Source organism: Ailuropoda melanoleuca, chromosome 5 (genome assembly GCF_002007445.2).
Source record: "Ailuropoda melanoleuca isolate Jingjing chromosome 5, ASM200744v2, whole genome shotgun sequence".
Taxonomy (NCBI): Eukaryota; Metazoa; Chordata; class Mammalia; order Carnivora; family Ursidae; genus Ailuropoda; species Ailuropoda melanoleuca.
Window position 1 is genome coordinate 11,383,508 of NC_048222.1, and position 20,091 is coordinate 11,403,598.

The 20,091-nt window shown below is 44.0% G+C and overlaps 1 protein-coding gene across 1 annotated transcript in view; it reads right to left on the bottom strand.

The window, feature by feature from the left end:
• JARID2 (jumonji and AT-rich interaction domain containing 2) overlaps window positions 1–9,397 on the bottom strand; it is a 171,548-nt gene extending 162,151 nt beyond the window's left edge. The window contains exon 1 of the mRNA XM_034660295.1: window positions 9,379–9,397. The gene's annotated coding sequence lies outside the window, so the exon portion shown is untranslated. The remainder of the gene's footprint in view (window positions 1–9,378) is intronic.
• Window positions 9,398–20,091: the final 10,694 nt, after the last annotated feature.

A 20,091-nucleotide genomic window follows, 5' to 3' on the forward strand; every position in this document is an offset into this window, starting at 1 on the left:
TCCCGCTGAGCAAGGAGCCCAATGACAGAGGGACTCAATCCCAGGACCCTGGGATCAGGACCTGAGCCGAAAGGCAGACGCTTCTTGACTGAGCCACTCAGGCACTCCAGGAAAAATGAAACCAAGCATTGCAAGTTTCTTTCCACGGTGGCTCCACATACCTTCTTCCCAGAGAAAGGACGAGAAATTCTTTGCTTGGTTATATACACAGGTACACCAACTACATGCAGAAAAGCCGGAAGGAAGGAGGAAAAAAAGCCACACCGAGGCTGACTAATCTGCCCTACAAACCAGAGAACCATCAGCATGTTAATTGAATCCAGAATGTGGGAAAGCCAAGAAAACTTAAAAGGGATGCAAACATTTATAACAAGAGGAGGAGACTCATGGATTTAATTACTTCCACTATACATGACAATTAAGAATAAATGGTGGAAAACCACAAGACAGCAGACAGTGAAGAAAAAAGTTAAATGTTGATTGCCATTAGTGTTAACAACAGGAGTTTCTAACACCTGCTATAAGCTACTGTGTAATCAAAAATGAATTACTCTTCCTAGTGAAGAGTACATTAATGAATACATTAACGTATGCCAGGGTCTTTGGAAAGCACATTTAACAGTCCTTTAAGCCACCAAAAAGTCACATTCACCAAATAGATGCTTCAAAACGGGACGGAAAGAGTCTGAACCTCCTCAAAGCTTCCAGTCTACATGTGACAACAAAACAACAGAATGGAGTATTACCAGACAAGAAATTCATTTAATAAAAAATTCATTATTTCAAATACAAACAGCTGAACACCAACAACAAAGACAATAAACATTTACTGAATACACTGCACATGTATCACCACAACTCAGTCTCAGAACCACCCCATGAGGGGCGCCTGGGGGGCTCAGTCGGTTAAGCCCCTGACTCTTGGTTTTGGCTTGGGTCATGACCTCGTGGGTCATGAGATCGAGACCCACAGCAGGCAAGGCAACCCACTCAGCGCGGAGTCGGCTTACGATTCTCTCCCTCTGCCCCTCCCCTCTCACGCTCTCTCTTTCAAATAAATAAATCTTTAATTTAAAAAGAAAAGGAAAGAAAAAAGAACAGAACAACCCCCTGAAGGAAAGGCTAACTTGACCCAGACTGCACAGTTTAGTGAACAGCAAAGGAGAGAATTAACCCCAGGCAGTTCCCTTCCAAGGCAACCTCCCAAAGAGAGCCACAGCTCAGCCTTCTGGTCTACCCAAAGCTCCATGACCCCAAACAGAACAAAGCAAGCTAGCTAGGGGCTATGTTAAACCAGAACCTTACCCATGCTACCCTAAGAAAACATAAGCAAGTGGAAATCCTCGTCAGAAAATTTCCATCTAAAGGGAGTAAAGTCAAGTCAAAATTTTTATTTTAAGGGTAAGTTTATAAATGTGATAAAATTTATATAAAGCACAGATGGGTTTTATTTCATTCCCAGCAGCATGATAAATTGTCAGCTACATTTAATTATAAATCCAATTTTGGTTGAATCCTACTCCCCCCCACCCAGGACTTGAACTACTTTCCCTAAAATTCATATCAAAAGCTCTCTCTCCATTACACAGACAAAAAACAGGAAGACCGCGACTAGACCAAAATAAATTGATAACCTTGACCTTCAGACTTTCAGTCCAAAGACAAACCAATTTGGGGTGCAGCTCCAACCATCAGAGCTGGCCTCCACTCCAGTTATTCCAGTTGCTGGAAGCAGAAACTCACAGTGGTGCATTTTTATGGTTCCACAGGGATTCAGATGTGCATCCCTGGTTAAGAATATTAAACCACAATGGGGCACCTGGGTGGCACAGCGGTTAAACGTCTGCCTTCGGCTAAGGGCGTGATCCCGGCGTTATGGGATCGAGCCCCACATCAGGCTCCTCCGCTATGAGCCTGCTTCTTCCTCTCCCACTCCCCCTGCTTGTGTTCCCTCTCTTGCTATCTCTATCTCTGTCAAATAAAATCTTTAAAAAAAAAAAAAGAAGAAGAATATTAAACCACACTGCATTCTTCAATCTACTCTAGCCCCTCTTGGAAAAAAACAAATTACAAATAGCGATACACAGAGAATCACTTTTGATGCATATTTTATGATTATACAACAGCAGCAAATGGACTTAGATTCTAATTAAATCAGGCTTTGACAAAAAAAAATAAAAAATAAAATGTACCTTCAACTATTCTTGTTTAAAATGATAATCCAAAATTTTTTTAAATAATCATCTAAAATAGCAAATAATCCCAAGTACTCAGAAATGTATGGTGTTATAAGCAGCATTTTCACAGCTTAAGTTATTAATAAAATTAGGTATCTATGGATGTTCTGAGCATTACAATAGTTAGGGAATTAAAATTATTTTAGCTCATGAAGAGGTGACTGTTACAGAAAACTTGAGACCAGCAAAAAGGCAGATAAGCTGGAATTAAAAATTTTCCGCAGAGTATGTATAAAGTAATATAAAAAGCCACGTAACTAGGTAGGTTAGAACCTGTCAAAATAACTCCAACGCTGAATGATTTATACTCGTGGAAAGAGATATTTTACTTCTAAAATCAGAGAAACTGTGGGCTGGGAAGATTCTGAAATTAGATTACGATGGTCATTCTAGAACCTTGAAAGTTCACTTAAAAATCACTGTATTATACTCTTTAAATGGGTGGATTGTAGGGTAGGTAACTTGTATCTCAATAAAGCTGTTTAAGAAAACACCAGAGAACACATCAGACTTTCTTGTGAAACTTCTTTCCAAAAAAAAAAAAAAAAGATCTTTGAAAAAGTTCTATTTTTCACGACATTCTATTTTTCAAGACAACAGCTCGGTCAGCCAGAGCTACAGATACTCCATGGTCGCTCCCAACACCAACGGAAGGAAACCAGTTACATGCCAGTGCTCGATCTCAGTCACAGGAAGCATGAGAGCATGCTGGAGAAGTTATATACCCAAGCTAAAACAAAACAAAACAGAACAGAACACAGACTCCGTGAACATCTCCCTCTCTCGCCTACTTTCCAAAATTGCTTTAGGACTGACCACTACTTTGTAGTCAACTATGAAAGGGAATTTAACAGGCACCTTTGGAAGCTATAACATTACCACCTACTACTCCCAAGTGTGCCAGAATATCGTATACTTCCCCTAAAACTCAAGCAGACGTTGCATTTGACTCTGTGATACACATGCATTAAGTTAACATTAAGCAAGCATTAAATAAAACTGAACCTCCAGGGCGAATGCCAAACAGTGAGGTGTCACAAAGCAGCAAAAACACCCAAAGGGCTAGCTGTCCCCGTGATCTCGCTCTCCCTGGAGGTCTGAAAGGAGAGCCCGCACTGGTGCTGATGCCCAGATCAGCAAGGTCAGCAATATGTAGCTTAATACCCTAAAGCTATTTAAAAGGTCCTCCCAGGTAAATCGAAAACCAGCATTCATCAGAATGAATGACTACAAATGAGTCAAGGACACCGAAGCCATTCTCCAATTATTAATTGCTTTGTTTTTTGAATTTAACAACCCGGCTCTTCCTTGTCTAGTAGGCTGAGAGGCTTCTGCTTACTATGCCAAGATCAACGTGCATTAGTCTAAACAATCTGATCTTCACCAGACCCTGCTTCTGTCAAAGATAACTGAAGGGCAACATTAACTCACAGAACATCTGCTAACTGTTGGAGGGCACAGTGACAGGATGTCGGGCCGCCCTTCCCCCGCTCCAAAGACACTGATGGAACCATACTTAGCACAGGCCTCTTTGATGTACAATAGCCTAATTTTACACCAGGAGGTGATCATACTCTCAGTACGCGGCCAATTCTTTAATGTAACTTCAACCCAGCTTGGGGGAGTTTTTAAATACGATCTTCACCATCTTTGAATTCCACCATCAATAATGATGCCCACCAAAATTATAAGACCGATTTGGTTACATTTGAGAACTTAATGACACCCTTCCTTTGAAGCGGAAAAATCCCAGAAATCACAAAACCAATTGACAGAAAGCATTCGTAACAGCGTTTTTTAAAATCCTGAACTATGACTGGGTCAATAAAGAAGCTTTTCACACAACAATCCTCATTATTTTACCTGCCTCGGACTTTGGGTGCCTATCCTCGAGCGTGGACGTAAATAAACTGTAAAATCAAAGCATCTAAATAATGGTTGAATATTTTAGTACTAGTACTAAATGCCTAAGTAAAAATAAACAAGGATACAAATTAAATATTGGGGTGGAGAAAGGTCACAATACAGAGGAATGTTCACTTTGAAGTAGGAGGGGGTTATCTGAATAATCCTGTGAAAAATACTTCGGCAATAAAAACCATCTCCTAATTTTTTCTATAATTTAAAGAAAGTAGGAAACTCTCACAGAACATCTCCGTGAATTTTAAGAGCTATGTAAAACGTTAAGACTGGCAAAGATTTTTTTTTAAGACTTTAGTCATTTATTTAGGGGGAGAGAGCAGAACAGCCCACGTGCACGAGAGCGAGGGGGGAGGGGAGGGAGAGAGAGAGAATCCTGAGCAGACTCCTCACTGAGTGCAGAGCCCACCACGGGGCTCGATGCCAGGCCCCTGAGCTCACAACCTGAGCCAAAAGCAAGAGTTGGACGCTTAACCAACTGAACCACTCAGGCACCCCAACACTTACCAAGACTTTAAAAAATAAATAAAAATGTATATTTGGACCAAGTAATTCCGTATTTTATCCTAAGGTGATAATTATGAAAATGCACTAGACTTTGAGGACATTCAGTATTTTACCAGAAAGCCAGGTGTTAATAAATTCTAGCAGGCCGCAGGGTACAGTGGCTGGGGAGCTGGCTGAAGGTCTAGGAGGCAGACCCCCCTGGGGGTGTGGGTCTGCTTTGCCCCGGGTTCCCATAGCCATCCCTGTCCTCTGAGGCTGTTCCAGAGATTCGACAGGCCTATATAAAGGGGGTAGAGTGTCACACTGCACGGAGCCAGGGGAGGGGAGCTTTGCAGCGATTCAGTGCACACTGAAACACTAGACAGCCCATTACAAAGAAAGATGCAAGAAATGATTTTAAGACAACACTTGGAATAAGAGAAGCAGCACGTGCAATGAGCTTTGGGAACTGTTTCTGTTTTGTTTCTTCCTGTTTCGGCCTACTAGATGAGAAAAAGAGGAAAAGTGACAAACATAAAATGTTAATAATTATCAGGGTGGCACAAATGTCACTGTTTTTTTTCCTTTTTTATTTTAAGAATTCAGAGTTTCTAAATGTTCTAAGATTAAAACAAATTACTCATGTACTATAAAAGGCTACTTTCAATAAACCATACACAAAATAGAGTAGCAGGCTGTACCAAATTATATTCTTCCTCTCTCAGGAGTTCCTGATGTTTAGACATTCTCAGTACTGCCCGCCCTCCTGATAATATAATCACCTACTTTTATTTGCTGCCTTTACCGAGTATACATCAGTGAAGGTACTATGAGGACACTGGGCACTACTCCCAACCCCGGCCTTTCATCAATGGGATTTCTCACCTCCACTTACTACAGAATAATGGCTAATCGAGCTATCAATGGCAAAGTTAATGGGCCTCCCTTCAGCAATTCCTAGAGTACATTCTTGCCCAAAAAGAAGACATTTTATATGCAAATATAAACTCTGATGACGAAATAGAAGGTCCGGCCCATGGAGTACAGCAGGTCTTGTTTAGGGAGCACCCTCGCTGTGGCAGGCAGGCCCCCGGAGACGAGGCAGCGTTTCTGGCAGGTAAGACGTGAGGCTGGGGCCTGCCCCGGACTTGACCACTTCCCCGTCTGTTGTAGAGAAACTGGAAGCCCACGTGCTTAAGGAAGCCTTTGTAGATCTTACATCTGATGTTCCAGAGGAAAAAAAAAAATCGTACCACCCTTTAAGAACTTTTTTGACTTTCCACTCAAAATGTGGCAGAGTGGGAAAGAACGTGGGGTGGAGGGAGGAGGACTGTTCGTGTAAACATGAAGTATATACAACAAAAGGGAATGGGCCACGAAGAAGGTACGAGTTCTGCTTGAGCATTGCAGGCTTTTCCATTACCAAGGAGACATCTCAAAACTGCACAGAAGAAAAACCATCAAGAATGTGTACATAACAGCGAAAATAACACTTTTTCTAACATGACACGGGCAGGAAGGATAGCATAGGTATAGAAGAAAGTGTGTCCTTTTGAAAACAGTCTCTTTTCTTTTTTAAAGAGATAAAAGTCGGGCCTGGGGCCTGGGTGGCTCAGTCAGTTAAGCATCTGCCTTTGGCTCAGTTCATGATCCCAGGGTCCTAAGACCGAGTCCCACATCGGGCTCCATGCTCAGTGGGGAGCCCGCTTCTCCCTCTCCCTGCTGCGTCCCCTGCTTGTGCTCTCTGTCAAATGAATAAATAAAATCTTTTTTACAAATTTAAAAATATAAAAAATAAAGAGATAAAGGTCATATATATGATTGTTCATTAGTGCTGCAAGCCTGCTCTTGCCTCAAGGTGGCCAAGACTTTGACAGAGTTTACATTATCATGGAGAGACAGACAGGTCCCAACACACAGCTTCGTAGCAAAATTCCGTTAATATCCCACAGGTGGGGGCACCTGGGTGACTCGGCCGGTTAAGCGCCTAACTCTTGCTATCGGCTCAGGTCATGATCTCAGGGGTACTAGGACTGAGCCCCACGTCGGCTCCACACTCAGCACGAAAAGTCTACTTGAGGATTCTCTCTCTCCCTCCCTCCCTCTGCTCCTCCTCCTGCTCACGCTCTCAAATAAATAAAAATAAATCTTAAAAAAAAAATATCCCACAGGAGACTTCAGGACTAGACAGGACACAAGATCATCTGAGATCTGAGAGTGTTGACTGAAACTATCTCACATTCACACTCATGCTTTTCCCACTGAAGAGGAATCAAGACATATTTCTGACCTAGAAGGAGCTAAGAAGGGCTGGAATAAAGACTGACATCAACACCGTAAATCTACCTTCCCCGCCAGAGCTGTAATCGTAACAAACATACAGACCACCACCAAGTCACACGGACGAAGTTGGCCTGAAACAAATCAGATGTGTCCAACGCGTCGATTCAATAGCTCTTCCAATATTTATCCGCTAAAAAGACCATTCAAAGCAAGATGGGAGTAGACTTCATACAGTCTGGGGATTCGGGGGTTCGACACATCCACTGCAAGTAATGAAAACTAGCACCCGACGGTGCTCATCGCTATGCCCGTGCAGCGCGTAAGCTGCGCGCCCAGATAATGAAAAGCGAAGTAACAGAGGCACCCTTTGTGCTGCGTAAGCCACAGAATCACAACTGGGCTCAAACACCAGTCCTTGATGTTTCTGCTCTGTGACCTCGCTGGGCAACGGCATCCTCCATCAGAGAGGCAGCGAGAAGAAGGTGCACACGGAGAGAAAGGGCATACAGCAGGCACTCCACAGACACCTGAGCACAGCATCTGCGTTCACGGAGATAACCCTACAATCTGGAACACGTAGAAGACGGGTAATAAAAAGTCACAGAAATTGATTTGTATGCATGACCTGCTGAACCACTCGTGATACTGCAAATAAGTCAAGCTTTGCCTGGCGGAAGGAATTTGCTCAAAGTCCAGCACCCGTTCCGATCCTGACGGGATCACAATTAACCTGGACAGTATGTTAAAATGCATAACCCTGGTTATGCGTCAAAATGCAGTAACACACTTAAAATTTTTTACTTTTTAATTAAACAACTACCATCCATTACCCTGTATTTCACTCGTGAGCCAATGCTGGAACAGAACACTGAAGGGTGTGTGTTTTTAACAAACTCCAGAGAGCCAGTTTTCAACATTTGGGAATTACTACAACACTCTTTTCCCAAGCAAAATGGTTTCCTTACAAAAGTCTTAGTATCTACCATTATAACACAGGAATTTACAAATGTTACTTGAAATGTACGCTTAAAATGTATACTACAGTTCTAACTAAATGTTAGCGATTATTCATGTTTGAGGTTGACAAAAGTAGTTCATTCCAAAACTTGACAAGCCAAAATATTTAATCCTTGGATTCCTATTTTTAACACCACGCTGAAATTTTAGAAATAGTGTCATAAAACACGCAAGTGAAGAAGTTAGACTTGACATACTTTTCCTTTCCTCCCAGAGGCTATCTACCCACTGCACTGCCCCCCCCCCAATTTTCAGAGTTTCAGCCATAGAACCACCCCCCACTCCCCACCCACAGTGTTCACGGAACAGTCTCCTCCTCCGGGGTGATGAAGGGGCCAGGCTCTGCACAGCCACATCTCCCAAAAGGCAGAGGACACAGCCCGTTATAACTGCTGGTCAAGAGGAACAAACAGCAGTCACCCAGGAAGGAAGGGCTGAGGCTGGGGGGAAAGGGACAGAGCATCGGGAGCTCTTCTGCATACTCCAGCAAGAGCAGTGGCCACCTCAACATCTAGAGACACGCTGCAAAAGACGAAACAGTAGGGGCTCCTGGGTGGCGCAGTCGTTGAGCATCTGCCTTCGGCTCAGGGCGTGATCCCAGCATTCTGGGATTGAGCCCCACGTCAGGCTCTTCCGCTGGAAGCCTGCTTCTTCCTCTCCCACTCCCCCTGCTTGTGTTCCCTCTCTCGCTGGCTGTCTCTCTCTCTGTCAAATAAATAAAATCTTAAAAAAAAAAAAAAAAGACAAAACAGCAGCTAGAAAATGGTCAGAAACAGGAAGACAAAAAGTTAGGAAATAATGGCATCCAGGATCCAAAGAAAGGGGAGAGAATGTGTATTGGGGACGGGGAGGAAGTAGCCAAAGGTGGAGTTACAGGTAGCGCTGCAGAGCAGAGAGCACCCTGCCCTTGGACACGTGGGTCAGACCTCTGCCCTATGCGAGGTGACCCTGACATCTCTAACACGGCCCGCTACAAAACGAGGGCGAAAGGATGGAGTAAGCCCTGGGGCCCCGTCCAGTTCTATGGAGCTAAGATGTAGTGACTTTCAAGGCCCACTTACAAAAATCAAGAAGAGAAGAAAGGCTGGTCAGTGTTCAACAGTCTGCATCAAGAAGAAATTAAATGGACCCCACTGGTTTTAATACCATTAATTTTTGAAAATGAAGCCAATGAAAATAAATTAATTGCAACATTCATGAACCTAGGTAGCATCATATGCTATCATATTCCTGTTCTTTAGCTGGAGGTAGGAGTTCGTTTTGAACAGGAACTACTCTTCCCAATCCCACATTAGCCTGCATTTTACTATTACTTCGTGAAGAGTTTCAAAAAGACCTTCTGTTTTTATAGTTATACACCATCTCAACTATTATGGCATTAACCCAAGAAAAGGGACATACGTAACATGATGCTCTGGTAACAACAGCCCAATACCTGTGTGACCCAGCTGTAGTCTGCAGGCTCCAAAGGTGACTGACCGAGGGGACACGGAGCAAGGGCTCTGCCCAAGGAATGCAAAACAGCTGTAGAAGTCAAGTCAAGCCCAGACCAGCCTGAAAATTAAGAGGGGGTGGGAGAACTAAGGGCTGTGAAAATAAACAGCAAATGAATGAAACACTCTAGTCCCTTCAATGTATATAAAACGGCCTCACGTTTAAAGAACATGTCCATATGAAACACATCTTTGTATGAATAGAATTATCGGGACGCATTCTCTAAGATCAGTTATTCCAAACTTAAGAGGGGCACACATTCCTCTCGGTGACAAGAGCCATCGCCTCACAGGAACCCCCGCGATTACAAGGTCAAATTTTTTTCCATTAGGCAGCACGCTGACAATGCCTCTTCGGAAACATGATCTGTTAGTGTATGATTTATTGTAATTAAGCAACACAGTTTAATGTCATCAAGAGGCTTTAATTAGAGAAGGCTGCCGTGTCTTCACGCTGTCAGATCAATTGCTGTTTGCACATTCATACAGACTTACACGTGCTCTGAGAACACTTCTGCATGTACCAAGCCGGCCTTCCTTTGGGGCTGTGGGCTCTGACTGTAAGACGTTTCATTTTAATCATCTGCCCACTTAGTGGCTTTTGTCCGTTTGTCCATACCAATAACCACAGATTTTAAAAACAAGAACACCCACTCCTTTCTTCTCCAGAGTGCCCTGCATGATACGTGTCTGAACGCTACATTACCACCTCAGCGGCATGCTTCCGTTGACCTAGGACTCCCTGATCATTCTGATGTTAAGACACCAACATCTGACATAACTCAACCTCCATTTCCTTTCTCCTTAACCTACACGTTTCTGAACAAATCTGTAGGCTTAACTAAATATAATCCTTTCTGCCAATTCCCAAACTCATTCAGATGGATTTGAGGGGGAAGGGGGGGAACCAACATAACCCTTCTTTCTACGACAAGAGGGAAGAAATTATTTGCAAATCATCTATCATACTAGTGACCTGTATTCAGGCTATAAAAAGAGTACTTACAGCTCAACAATAAAAAGGCAAACACCCAGGACACCTGGGTGGCTCAGTTAGTTAGGCATCTGACTCTTGATTTCAGCTCAGGTCATGATCTCAGGGTCCTGGGTTGTGCTCAGTGGGAAGTCTGCTTGAGATTTCTCTCCCTTTCCCTCTGCCCCTCCTTCCACTTGCCTGCTCTCTCTCTCTCTAAAATAAACAAATAGGGGTGCCTGGGTGGCACAGCGGTTAAGCGTCTGCCTTCGGCTCAGGGCGTGATCCCGGCGTTATAGGATCGAGTCCCACATCAGGCCTACTCCGCTATGAGCCTGCTTCTTCCTCTCCCACTCCCCCTGCTTGTTTTCCCTCTCTCGCTGGCTGTCTCTATCTCTGTCAAATAAATTTAAAAAATCTTTAAAAAATAAAATAAAATAAACAAATCTTTAAAAAAAAAAAAAAAGAAGAAGACAACCCAGTTTACAAATGGGCAAAGGATGTGAACAGACATGTAAGAGACCTATGTAGTTACTATGACCAATCAATTCCACTTCTAGGAATACACCCAAGAAAATTAAAAACATATGTCCAGACAAAATCTTGGACACAAATGTTCATGGCAGCATTATTTATAATAAAATGAAAAATTTTCATCAACTGATGGATAGATAAATAAAATGTGGTATATCCACACAATGGAGTATTATTGGCAATAGGAATGAATGAATTCTTGGGGCATTTGGGTGGCTCAGTTGGTTAAGTGTCTGTATTGGGCTCAGGCCATGATCTCGGGGTCCCGGGATGGAGCCCCACGTTGGGCTCCCTACTCAGCAGGGGGTCTGCTTCTGCTTCTCTCTCTGCCCCTCCCCCACACTCGTTTTCTCTCCCTCTCATAAATAAATAATCTTTTAAAAAAAAAGACTGAATAAAGTCTTGAAAATTGATAGCGTAGTGGTGGTGATTGCACNTCTGCTTCTGCTTCTCTCTCTGCCCCTCCCCCACACTCGTTTTCTCTCCCTCTCATAAATAAATAATCTTTTTAAAAAAAAGACTGAATAAAGTCTTGAAAATTGATAGCGTAGTGGTGGTGATTGCACAACATTTTTTTTTTAAGATTTTATTTATTTATTCAACAGAGATAGAGACAGCCAGCGAGAGAGGGAACACAAGCAGGGGGAGTGGGAGAGGAAGAAGCAGGCTCATAGCAGAGGAGCCCGATGTGGGGCTNNGAGGAGCCTGATGTGGGGCTCGATCCCATAACGCCGGGATCACGCCCTGAGCCGGGCAGACGCTTAACCGCTGTGCCACCCAGGCGCCCCGCACAACATTTTGAATAAAGTCCATGCCACTTAACTACATTCTCAAAATTGATTAAAATGGGCAACTTTTGTTATGTACATTTTATCACCATTTTTTAAAATGTAAAGGGGGTGTAAGGAATAAAGTACTGATTCATGGTACAACGTGGATGAACCTTGAACACATTATAAAAAGTGAAAAAAGCCAGACACAAAGACCACATATTTTATGATTCCATTTTTATGAAAAGTCCGGAATAGCCAAATCCACAGCCAACAGAAAGGACAGTAGAGATTACCAGGGCCCAGAGAGAGTGCATAGGCAGGGACTGCTAATGGGTATGTGGTTCTTTTTTAGGAGTGATGAATGGGTTCTGAAATCAGACAGTGGTGATGGTTTGCACAACTCTGAGTATGCTAAAAACCACTGAACTGTATACTTTGTAAGGATGCATTTTATGGTATATGGATTACATCTCAATAAAGCTATTTTTAAAAGACAGTGGGAAGAAGCTTAAGAAAAAAGTGCATGCGCGTGTGCTTGTGTGTGTGTGTAAAAGGACAAGAATGTATGTTTATTTCCCCAATTTGGATGTGTTTGTCTTTCAGGGGAAATCAACTCAAAGAACTGTCTGCCTCCCATCTTGGCAGAGGACTGAATCCCTCCGGTTTGGCTACAACGTCAAGGCCCTAACAGACCGGAGGAAGACGAAGACCACCCATGCCAGCTGCAAGCCAAATCCTTTTTCTGAACACCTCAGTCTCTCCAGACTTTGGCCACTGTCACAACCCTTTAGAAGTACAGGCAAGTGATAAGCAACCGGCAGAGAGGTTTGTTTTTTTAAAAAAAAAAAAAGATTTTATTTATTTATTTGACAGAGACAGCCAGCGAGAGAGGGAACACAAGCAGGGGGAGTGGGAGAGGAAGAAGCAGGCTCCCAGGGAAGAAGGGAGCCCAATGTAGGACTGGATCCCAGACCACGCCCTGAACCGAAGGCAGACGCTTAAGAACTGAGCCACCCAGGTGCCCCATGGCAGAGGGTTTTTAAATTTTGCTCCCTCCGCTGAAGGAAACTGTTTCTATACGGGGTTGCCGCCTTAAAACACCTGCCAGTTTAATCAAATGAAAATAAAATCTCCGGTTTTAGCTCTGCGTGTCTTTTAGGTCAACATCACCCAACAATGTATTTTAGTTCATTAACGAAAGAACCGTGAAGCCTGTCTGAGCACCAAATTACTATTCAGATAGATCTTAAAAATTAAATTCATGCGGCAAATTGCTAATTTGTTTTTCTGAAAAGAACCATTTGACACCCCCCCCCGTAAAACATCAGCGTATTATTGATGAAGTCATTTCGACATGAATTATCGCTCATCATTCCTCCTAGGCATTTTTTCCCCAGCCTGTTTTAATCCTCCCACCTTCCTCCTCCCACTGCATGCTGATGTATGCCTAAGTCAGAGCTACTGGGTTTTAGCTTGGCAGTACTTTTAACCAGTCTTTCCAAATTTTTTGGTCATGACCCGACTCTGGCTCACATGCCAGAGCATACATTTGTAATGGATTACCTTAGCAAGTATTCCCAAATCTCTGGGATCTTTCATTAAGTCTTGCTCAAATGGACAGCTTTAAGTAAAGTTCTTTGGGGTGGGGGTGCAGGCGTTGTGTTTTCCTTTCCCAAATATGAGCCCACACGTTCTGTTTTGCTTTTTAAATGAGGAGTGGTGGTGGGGATTTCACAAGACAATGAATATGTACATTTCATTGCCTACTGTAATGAATATGTAAGCACCCATTACTTAATTACCACACTGAACAATATTTCACAGAACCTGAATCAAGTCCCCTTCTGAAAACAAGTGCCTCCTTCTGGAGTATTCAGTGATCCCAAGCAGGAAAGCGGGGAACAGAGGACTTTAAAAAAAAAAGAAAAAAATTTAAGAAACCTTTTGATGTCATTTTCCTAGTATTGAACGATACCTCTTTGCAAGACTTGCATCTTTTGGCTGATTCACTAAAAATCATGACTGAACAGAGAAGTTTCTGACTACACTATTTCCATTATTCATGCTTGCAGAGTGTTCAAAATATAAGTGTTCTGAATACCTTATTTTACCAATTTTTGAAATACACATTGTCCCTTTCATCAATGTGCTGATCTAAGACTGTCAACCAAAGCCATTTTTAATCATATTTCTGCTGGAAGAAAAATGCACTTAATTAACATTATTGGAGATATAAAGAAAAAAAAAAACAACAACAACCCGGGGTGGGGGTGGGGGTGGGGGAGAACCCACACACTGACACCACATTTCCTCTGGTAATTCTAAGTCGTGACCACTGTGTTGTATCAGGCGCTGGCCACACAAGTGGATCGACTTAACCATCCCGGTGCTGGCGGAGGAAGTGGACAGCGTGCTATTAGCGAGAATGTGCGCTTGTCGTGCAACCTCACCAGACCAAATAACCTCCTGGCCACACAAGTAGAAAATAATTAAAACAAGCACGATTCCAATTTAGCTTTGTAACCAGATGGTGAATGAAAAAGCAGACAAAGACTCATTTTGTGGATAACCTGGGGAACAGCTCCTACAGTTTCTTTTAAAGTTACAGCCTGACTTGTGAAATGAAAAAAAGAGGGGTGGGGGCGTTGAGGGGGCAGAGCACAAAAGGTTCTCACCAGCATTCACTCCCAGAGTACACACACGTCATTTTCCCTAGGTCGTGACCAAAGAAATCACAACTCATTCCTTAAACGAATGCCAAGTTTAATTACAGTAAAACCCCAAAAACTCAGTAGAAATGAAGTGAAAGCGAGATGCTGCTATGTGCGTATCTCATAGATCCGTGCTGAGCTGTCGATGAACAATTTTACAAGGTAAGTTTTTCCAACCACAGAGCTATGGAACAGCACAAACCTCCACCAACATTCTACGACATGTTTTTCCGGAAAAATAAAATAAAACAAATGTTTGCAACCTAGCACGGGACTCATGTTCTTTGTCGGCCTCCCACAAGAAGGATAAAGGTGTTTCCACGTGTGGGTATCTTAAGACAAAGCCCAGTAACTGTGCTAACACTGCACAACAATTTGGGCAGTCTGGAAACAGGAAGACAAAATCCAAACGGTTGCCTGACCTTCACAAGCTGGACAGAGTGTGAGCGGTTTGACCTGCATATTAAAGATGGACATTCGTGCTCATGTAGGGGAAATGCTAACTAGTCTGTGCACCCTCAAATGGAGGTGGGAGCAGCGAAAGAGGCCATGATGTTATGTCCTGCCTACACACACACACACACACACACACACACACACACGCACACACACACGTGGTTTTCAGGGACCTGCCTGCCGTAAGTGAAGAGGCATAATCATTCGCATTATCACCACAATCATGCTCAGACGTCTGTTAGATCCTGGGAGGATGTCCCCTTGCCCTATGCTCCCTACCTGTGGACCGCTGGCAGCAGCTGAATTCCCCAGGCCCATCCCTCCAGCTCACCCCCCTTAGACTCCACCCCCCCCGCCCCCCACAGGGCAAATCACAACCACAGAGCAGAAGCAGCCCAGGCCAGTATCTCACGAGATGGGCCTGGGCCGGATGATGGTGATGATGGTGATGATGGTTTTGATGGTTAAGGAGGGAAGCACAGGGCTAAGGGAATACCAAAATAATGCAAACAAACATATTAAAACGACATTTCTTCCCTACCTCATTAAATGTAAGCACCAATACACCGACTGTTTCTCTGGGTTCCTGAATTCTTTTTCTGACCTAGTCGGCTTCCCAGACACAATGGGTTTATAATGGGGGTACAGACAGATACTCTCCTGGCATCTGGTATCCAAGGGAAACACGAGAACCTAGCAAAAGGCCTATTTTAAGAGCATCACATTCGGAGGCCTACCAGTCACTTCTCTGGCTTTCGCTACGCGCCAGCTACATGAACAAGGGGATGTGTCCCCAGTCCGTCCTTACTTGGCGAGGGCCTCCAAAGCTATACTAACAGACAACAAGGAACCCTCCTACAGCAGCAACAGCCCACATCCTATAAAACACACACTGCAATGTTGCCAGTGAAGTCACTACCAGTTTTAAATGGAGGGAGGGGTTTCTGGACAACTAGAATCTCTAGGTTTGAGGTCACAAGGGCAAACACAGAGTCGTTGTATCACTGTATCTGTGTTCTGAAGTCTGGAACAACGCGCCAGCTACATGAACAAGGGGATGTGTCCCCAGTCCGTCCTTACTTGGCGAGGGCCTCCAAAGCTATACTAACAGACAACAAGGAACCCTCCTACAGCAGCAACAGCCCACATCCTATAAAACACACACTGCAATGTTGCCAGTGAAGTCACTACCAGTTTTAAATGGAGGGAGGGGTTTCTGGACAACTAGAATCTCTAGGTTTGAGGTCACAAGGGCAAACACAGAGTCGTTGTATCACTGTATCTGTGTTCTGAAGTCTGGAACAAAACAGACTAATACAGACTCCAGGCTTGGNCAAAACAGACTAATACAGACTCCAGGCTTGGCTTTAGCACTTAATAGTTAATATGACACCAGACAACTTGGATGAACTTTTTTTAAAGATTTTATTTTTGAGGAATGTCTACACCCAATGCGGGGCTCAAACTTACGCCCCTGAGATCAAGAGTTGCATGCACGCTCCACTGACTTAGTGAGCCAGGTGCGCCCGTGGATGAATCCCTCTTCCATCAAAGCAGGAGGTAAGCATTCAGTAAGGTTTCACTATGGTCTAAGTACTAGACGTGCAANCTAAGTACTGGACGTGCAAAATCGTGTAATCCTTCCAACGACAGTAATAACAAGTTTTACCAATAGCCTCAACTTAACGGCAGTTCTTCGAGGAATGCCCAGTTCCTACAGATAAAAGCACCTGCAAACAGAGCTGAACTGGAAATCATGAAGCCCATCTCAGAGGGCCTGTCCATAGTAGGTGCTCAACAAACCGTGCTTACTGAGGTATGACCACTGACGATTTCTGGCAAGTTCTAAAGGCCTTCTGAATTCCACACAGGTGTCTCTTGGGAGTGTGCTTTACATCCTGGGCGCTCAGAACATTGTGAGGTTAGCGCGCTCCAACCTTTCTGTCAGGACCTACAAAAGGGCCCACTACTCACCGAAAAGCCCTCCCCGGGGCGTTGCAGAAGGATGACCCCTACCTCACCTCCTGATATTTCCCTCCGTGAACTCTCCTCCTTCAGGGTGATTCTTTCATTCACCCTGCATTATTGAACAGCTCCCCGGGCCCGGCGCGCAGTAAAAATTCACCAGCAATCTGCTAACAAGACGGATCAAAGGGGACCAAGGGCAGCACGAGGGGAAAGGCACCTCTGAAAACAAACAATTCACATCCTGTGCGACTGGTGTTGTGACAGAAATAGGAGCAAGGTAATGAGAGAGCGACAGGGAGGTGGAAAATGTATCCAACCTGGGGGGCGGGGGAGATCGGGGGGAGGCTTCTCAAAGGAAGGGAGAGTGAATCTTGAAGGATGAAAATGGGAACATAAAGAGGAGAGAGACCTCCTGGAAGGCTCTGTTCATCTCCAGGTACATTAATCCGATTTTTGCTACAACTGCCCAAGAGCCAAAGTTTCCCAGTCCCGTGGGGGCCTGTTCACACAAGATCCTTCCGCTGGTTTCACGAGTGTTTGACCCTCTCCCTCCCGCCTAGTCCTCTTTTCTTACCCCCCCCAGCCAGCACCCCCACCCCAAACACCCCCATGTGCCACCCTCCACCAGCATCCAGAATGCAAGGGGGACCAGCTGAGTTCAGCCCCACACACATTTCCACCTTCCTGAGACCCCGCTGTCAGATCTCCCCCTCGGCTCTGCTAACGGTGCACCCTGAGGCCATTAGGACTCTGCACTCCCACTCTCTCGATCGCGTCACCTACCCACGCGCAATGGCACCCACAGACCCAAGGAGTCAAGAAACTTAAAGAAGTTTCCAGATACCAACTGAACGCTATACATACCATAGTTTGTGCCCCTGAAAACGTGCAGGTGAGGGGATGAACTAAGAAGAACGTGCAGGGGATACAGTGGAGGCCAGGCAGACGGGCCTCTTTTTATGAAGAACACTAAAGATGGCATATCCTCAGGAAAAAAAACCCTATCAACACTTAAGTATTTCAGATCCACCCCAAACGCTGTTGGTAAATTAGGCCACACACCTGCACACCCAAAACTTGGGCCCCTTGGGACAGCCAACCCTGTTTCCTCAACCAATTACAAAGGGCAGGGCCACGGGTCACGGTGGGGGTGTTAGATTAGTAATAAACTTACATTTTTATTCAGCTAATCTCAATGTATGGACCTCATTTTAAACCAACCTTCAAAAACAAGATGAGAGACAGACAGCAGAGGACATGTGAACGCTGACTAGTTATCTGGGATCAAAACCTATTATGTATATAGGTATCCTCATCTTTTAAAGATTAATAATGAAATGTCTGCAAAGTATAGGATATCCTGTTCAACAGAGCCAAGTGGCAGCAGAAGCATTAAGTGAAACCAAGTTGACCACGAGCTCGATACAGCCGGGGCTAAGAGAAGAGTCTATGGTGGCACATTTTATCATTTTCACCACTTCTGCACATAGTTGCAATTTCCTGTAATCGAAAGTTTTAATTTTCTTATTTTTTAATTAATTTATTTATTTTTGGAGAGGCCAAAGGGGGAAGAGCAGAGGGAGAGGGAGAGAGAATCTTGAGCAGCCTCCAAGCCCAGCGCAGGGCCCCATGAGGGGCTCGATCTCACGACCCTGAGATCACATGACCTGAGCCAAAATCAAGAGTCAGACACTCAACCAAGGAAGCCACTCAGGCGCCCCAATAAAAAGTTTTTTAAAGGGTGGAAGGTGTTTTCTCCTCCAGAAAAAAAAAAAAAAGAAGAGGTTTTAAGCCACATGACATGTAACTGAAGCAGCAATTGTCACACTGCTGGGTCTCAGGATCTCTTCGAACTCTGAAAAATTACTGAGGATGAAAAGCGCTGTTGTTTACATGGGATACAGATATAGATATTGATAAGCAGAGAGAGGCACGGAGGGAAATTCTCAAGTTAAGAAGTTTCAAATTGCGGTGCCTGGCTTGATCAGTAAGTAGAGTGTGTGGCTGACTCTTGATCTCAGGGGTTGTGAATTTGAGCCCCACACTAGCTGTAGAGATTACTTAAATGAAAAAAATCTTTAAAAAAAGTTTCAGGATGACTGGGTGGCTCAGTCGGTTAAGCATCTGCCTTTGCTCAAGTCATGATCACAGGGTCTCAGGATCGAGTCCCCCATCAGGCTCTTTGTTCGGCAGGAAGCCTGCTTCTCCCGCTGCCTGCGTCTTCCCCTGCCTGCTTCTCCCCCCCCATTGTGCTCTCTCTCTGACAAATAAATAATCTTTTAAAAAAATTAAAAAGTTTCAAATTAATACCAAGAAAAATTTTAAATATATATTAATTCATTTAGAAAATAACCACCACACGTTAACATAAATAACATTCTTATGAAAACCGTCTTTTCCAAAATAAAAAAATTTAGCGAAAAATGAGGCAAAGTTTCCCGCTCCTGCAAACTCCATGATGTCTGGCTTGAATCAGTCAGCTGGATTCTCCCACCTGAATTCAATCCGACGTGCTATCACAGATCGTAACATCTAGACCGCCCTGCCGGCAGTCGGGAGAGAGTGACAGTAAAAACAGGAACACTTCTTAACGTGCAAATGCCCTAAAAGGGACTCTGAGAACCCCAGGATTCCCTGGGGGGCACTTTGGGAACCACTGAGATGAAGGGAATCTCTGTGGGAAAAGGCAGAATTTCCTTGACACCAGGCCTAGCAAGGACCCTCTATACTCCTTTTTAATTGTGAAGTAAAGTGAGGCACAAAATTTACCCAGAGTTGGCAAAAAGAACGCCCTCTGGTGTGTGCAGAGCACCATGGAGAGGAAGGGCCTCCGTGGAGTGACGCCCGGTGCAAAGTGCCTTTAAACATTCACACCCATAAATCCAAGACAAGCTGTGAACGTCTCTCACAGGAAATCAATATGCTAGGTCTCTGGACAAGCATTTTTCTTTTAAATTAAACAGAACAAAACTGGACAGGTCAGAGTATGTAATGGATAAATAGAAATCATTTCTTAATAAGGCAAAGTTTCACAAAACGTGTTTCAGTTTTGCATGTGTGTGCACAAAGCGTGGGTCTCAATTCAAAATTTCTTAGTGCAGATACAAGCCCAAGTTCAAGCCCACACTTGAACGAGTGTCCTTTTATTTTTTGGTTTTATTAAGATTTCATTTTTAAGTAATCTCTACACCTAACGTGGGGCTCAAATACAACCCCAAGATCAAGAGTCACATACTCTAC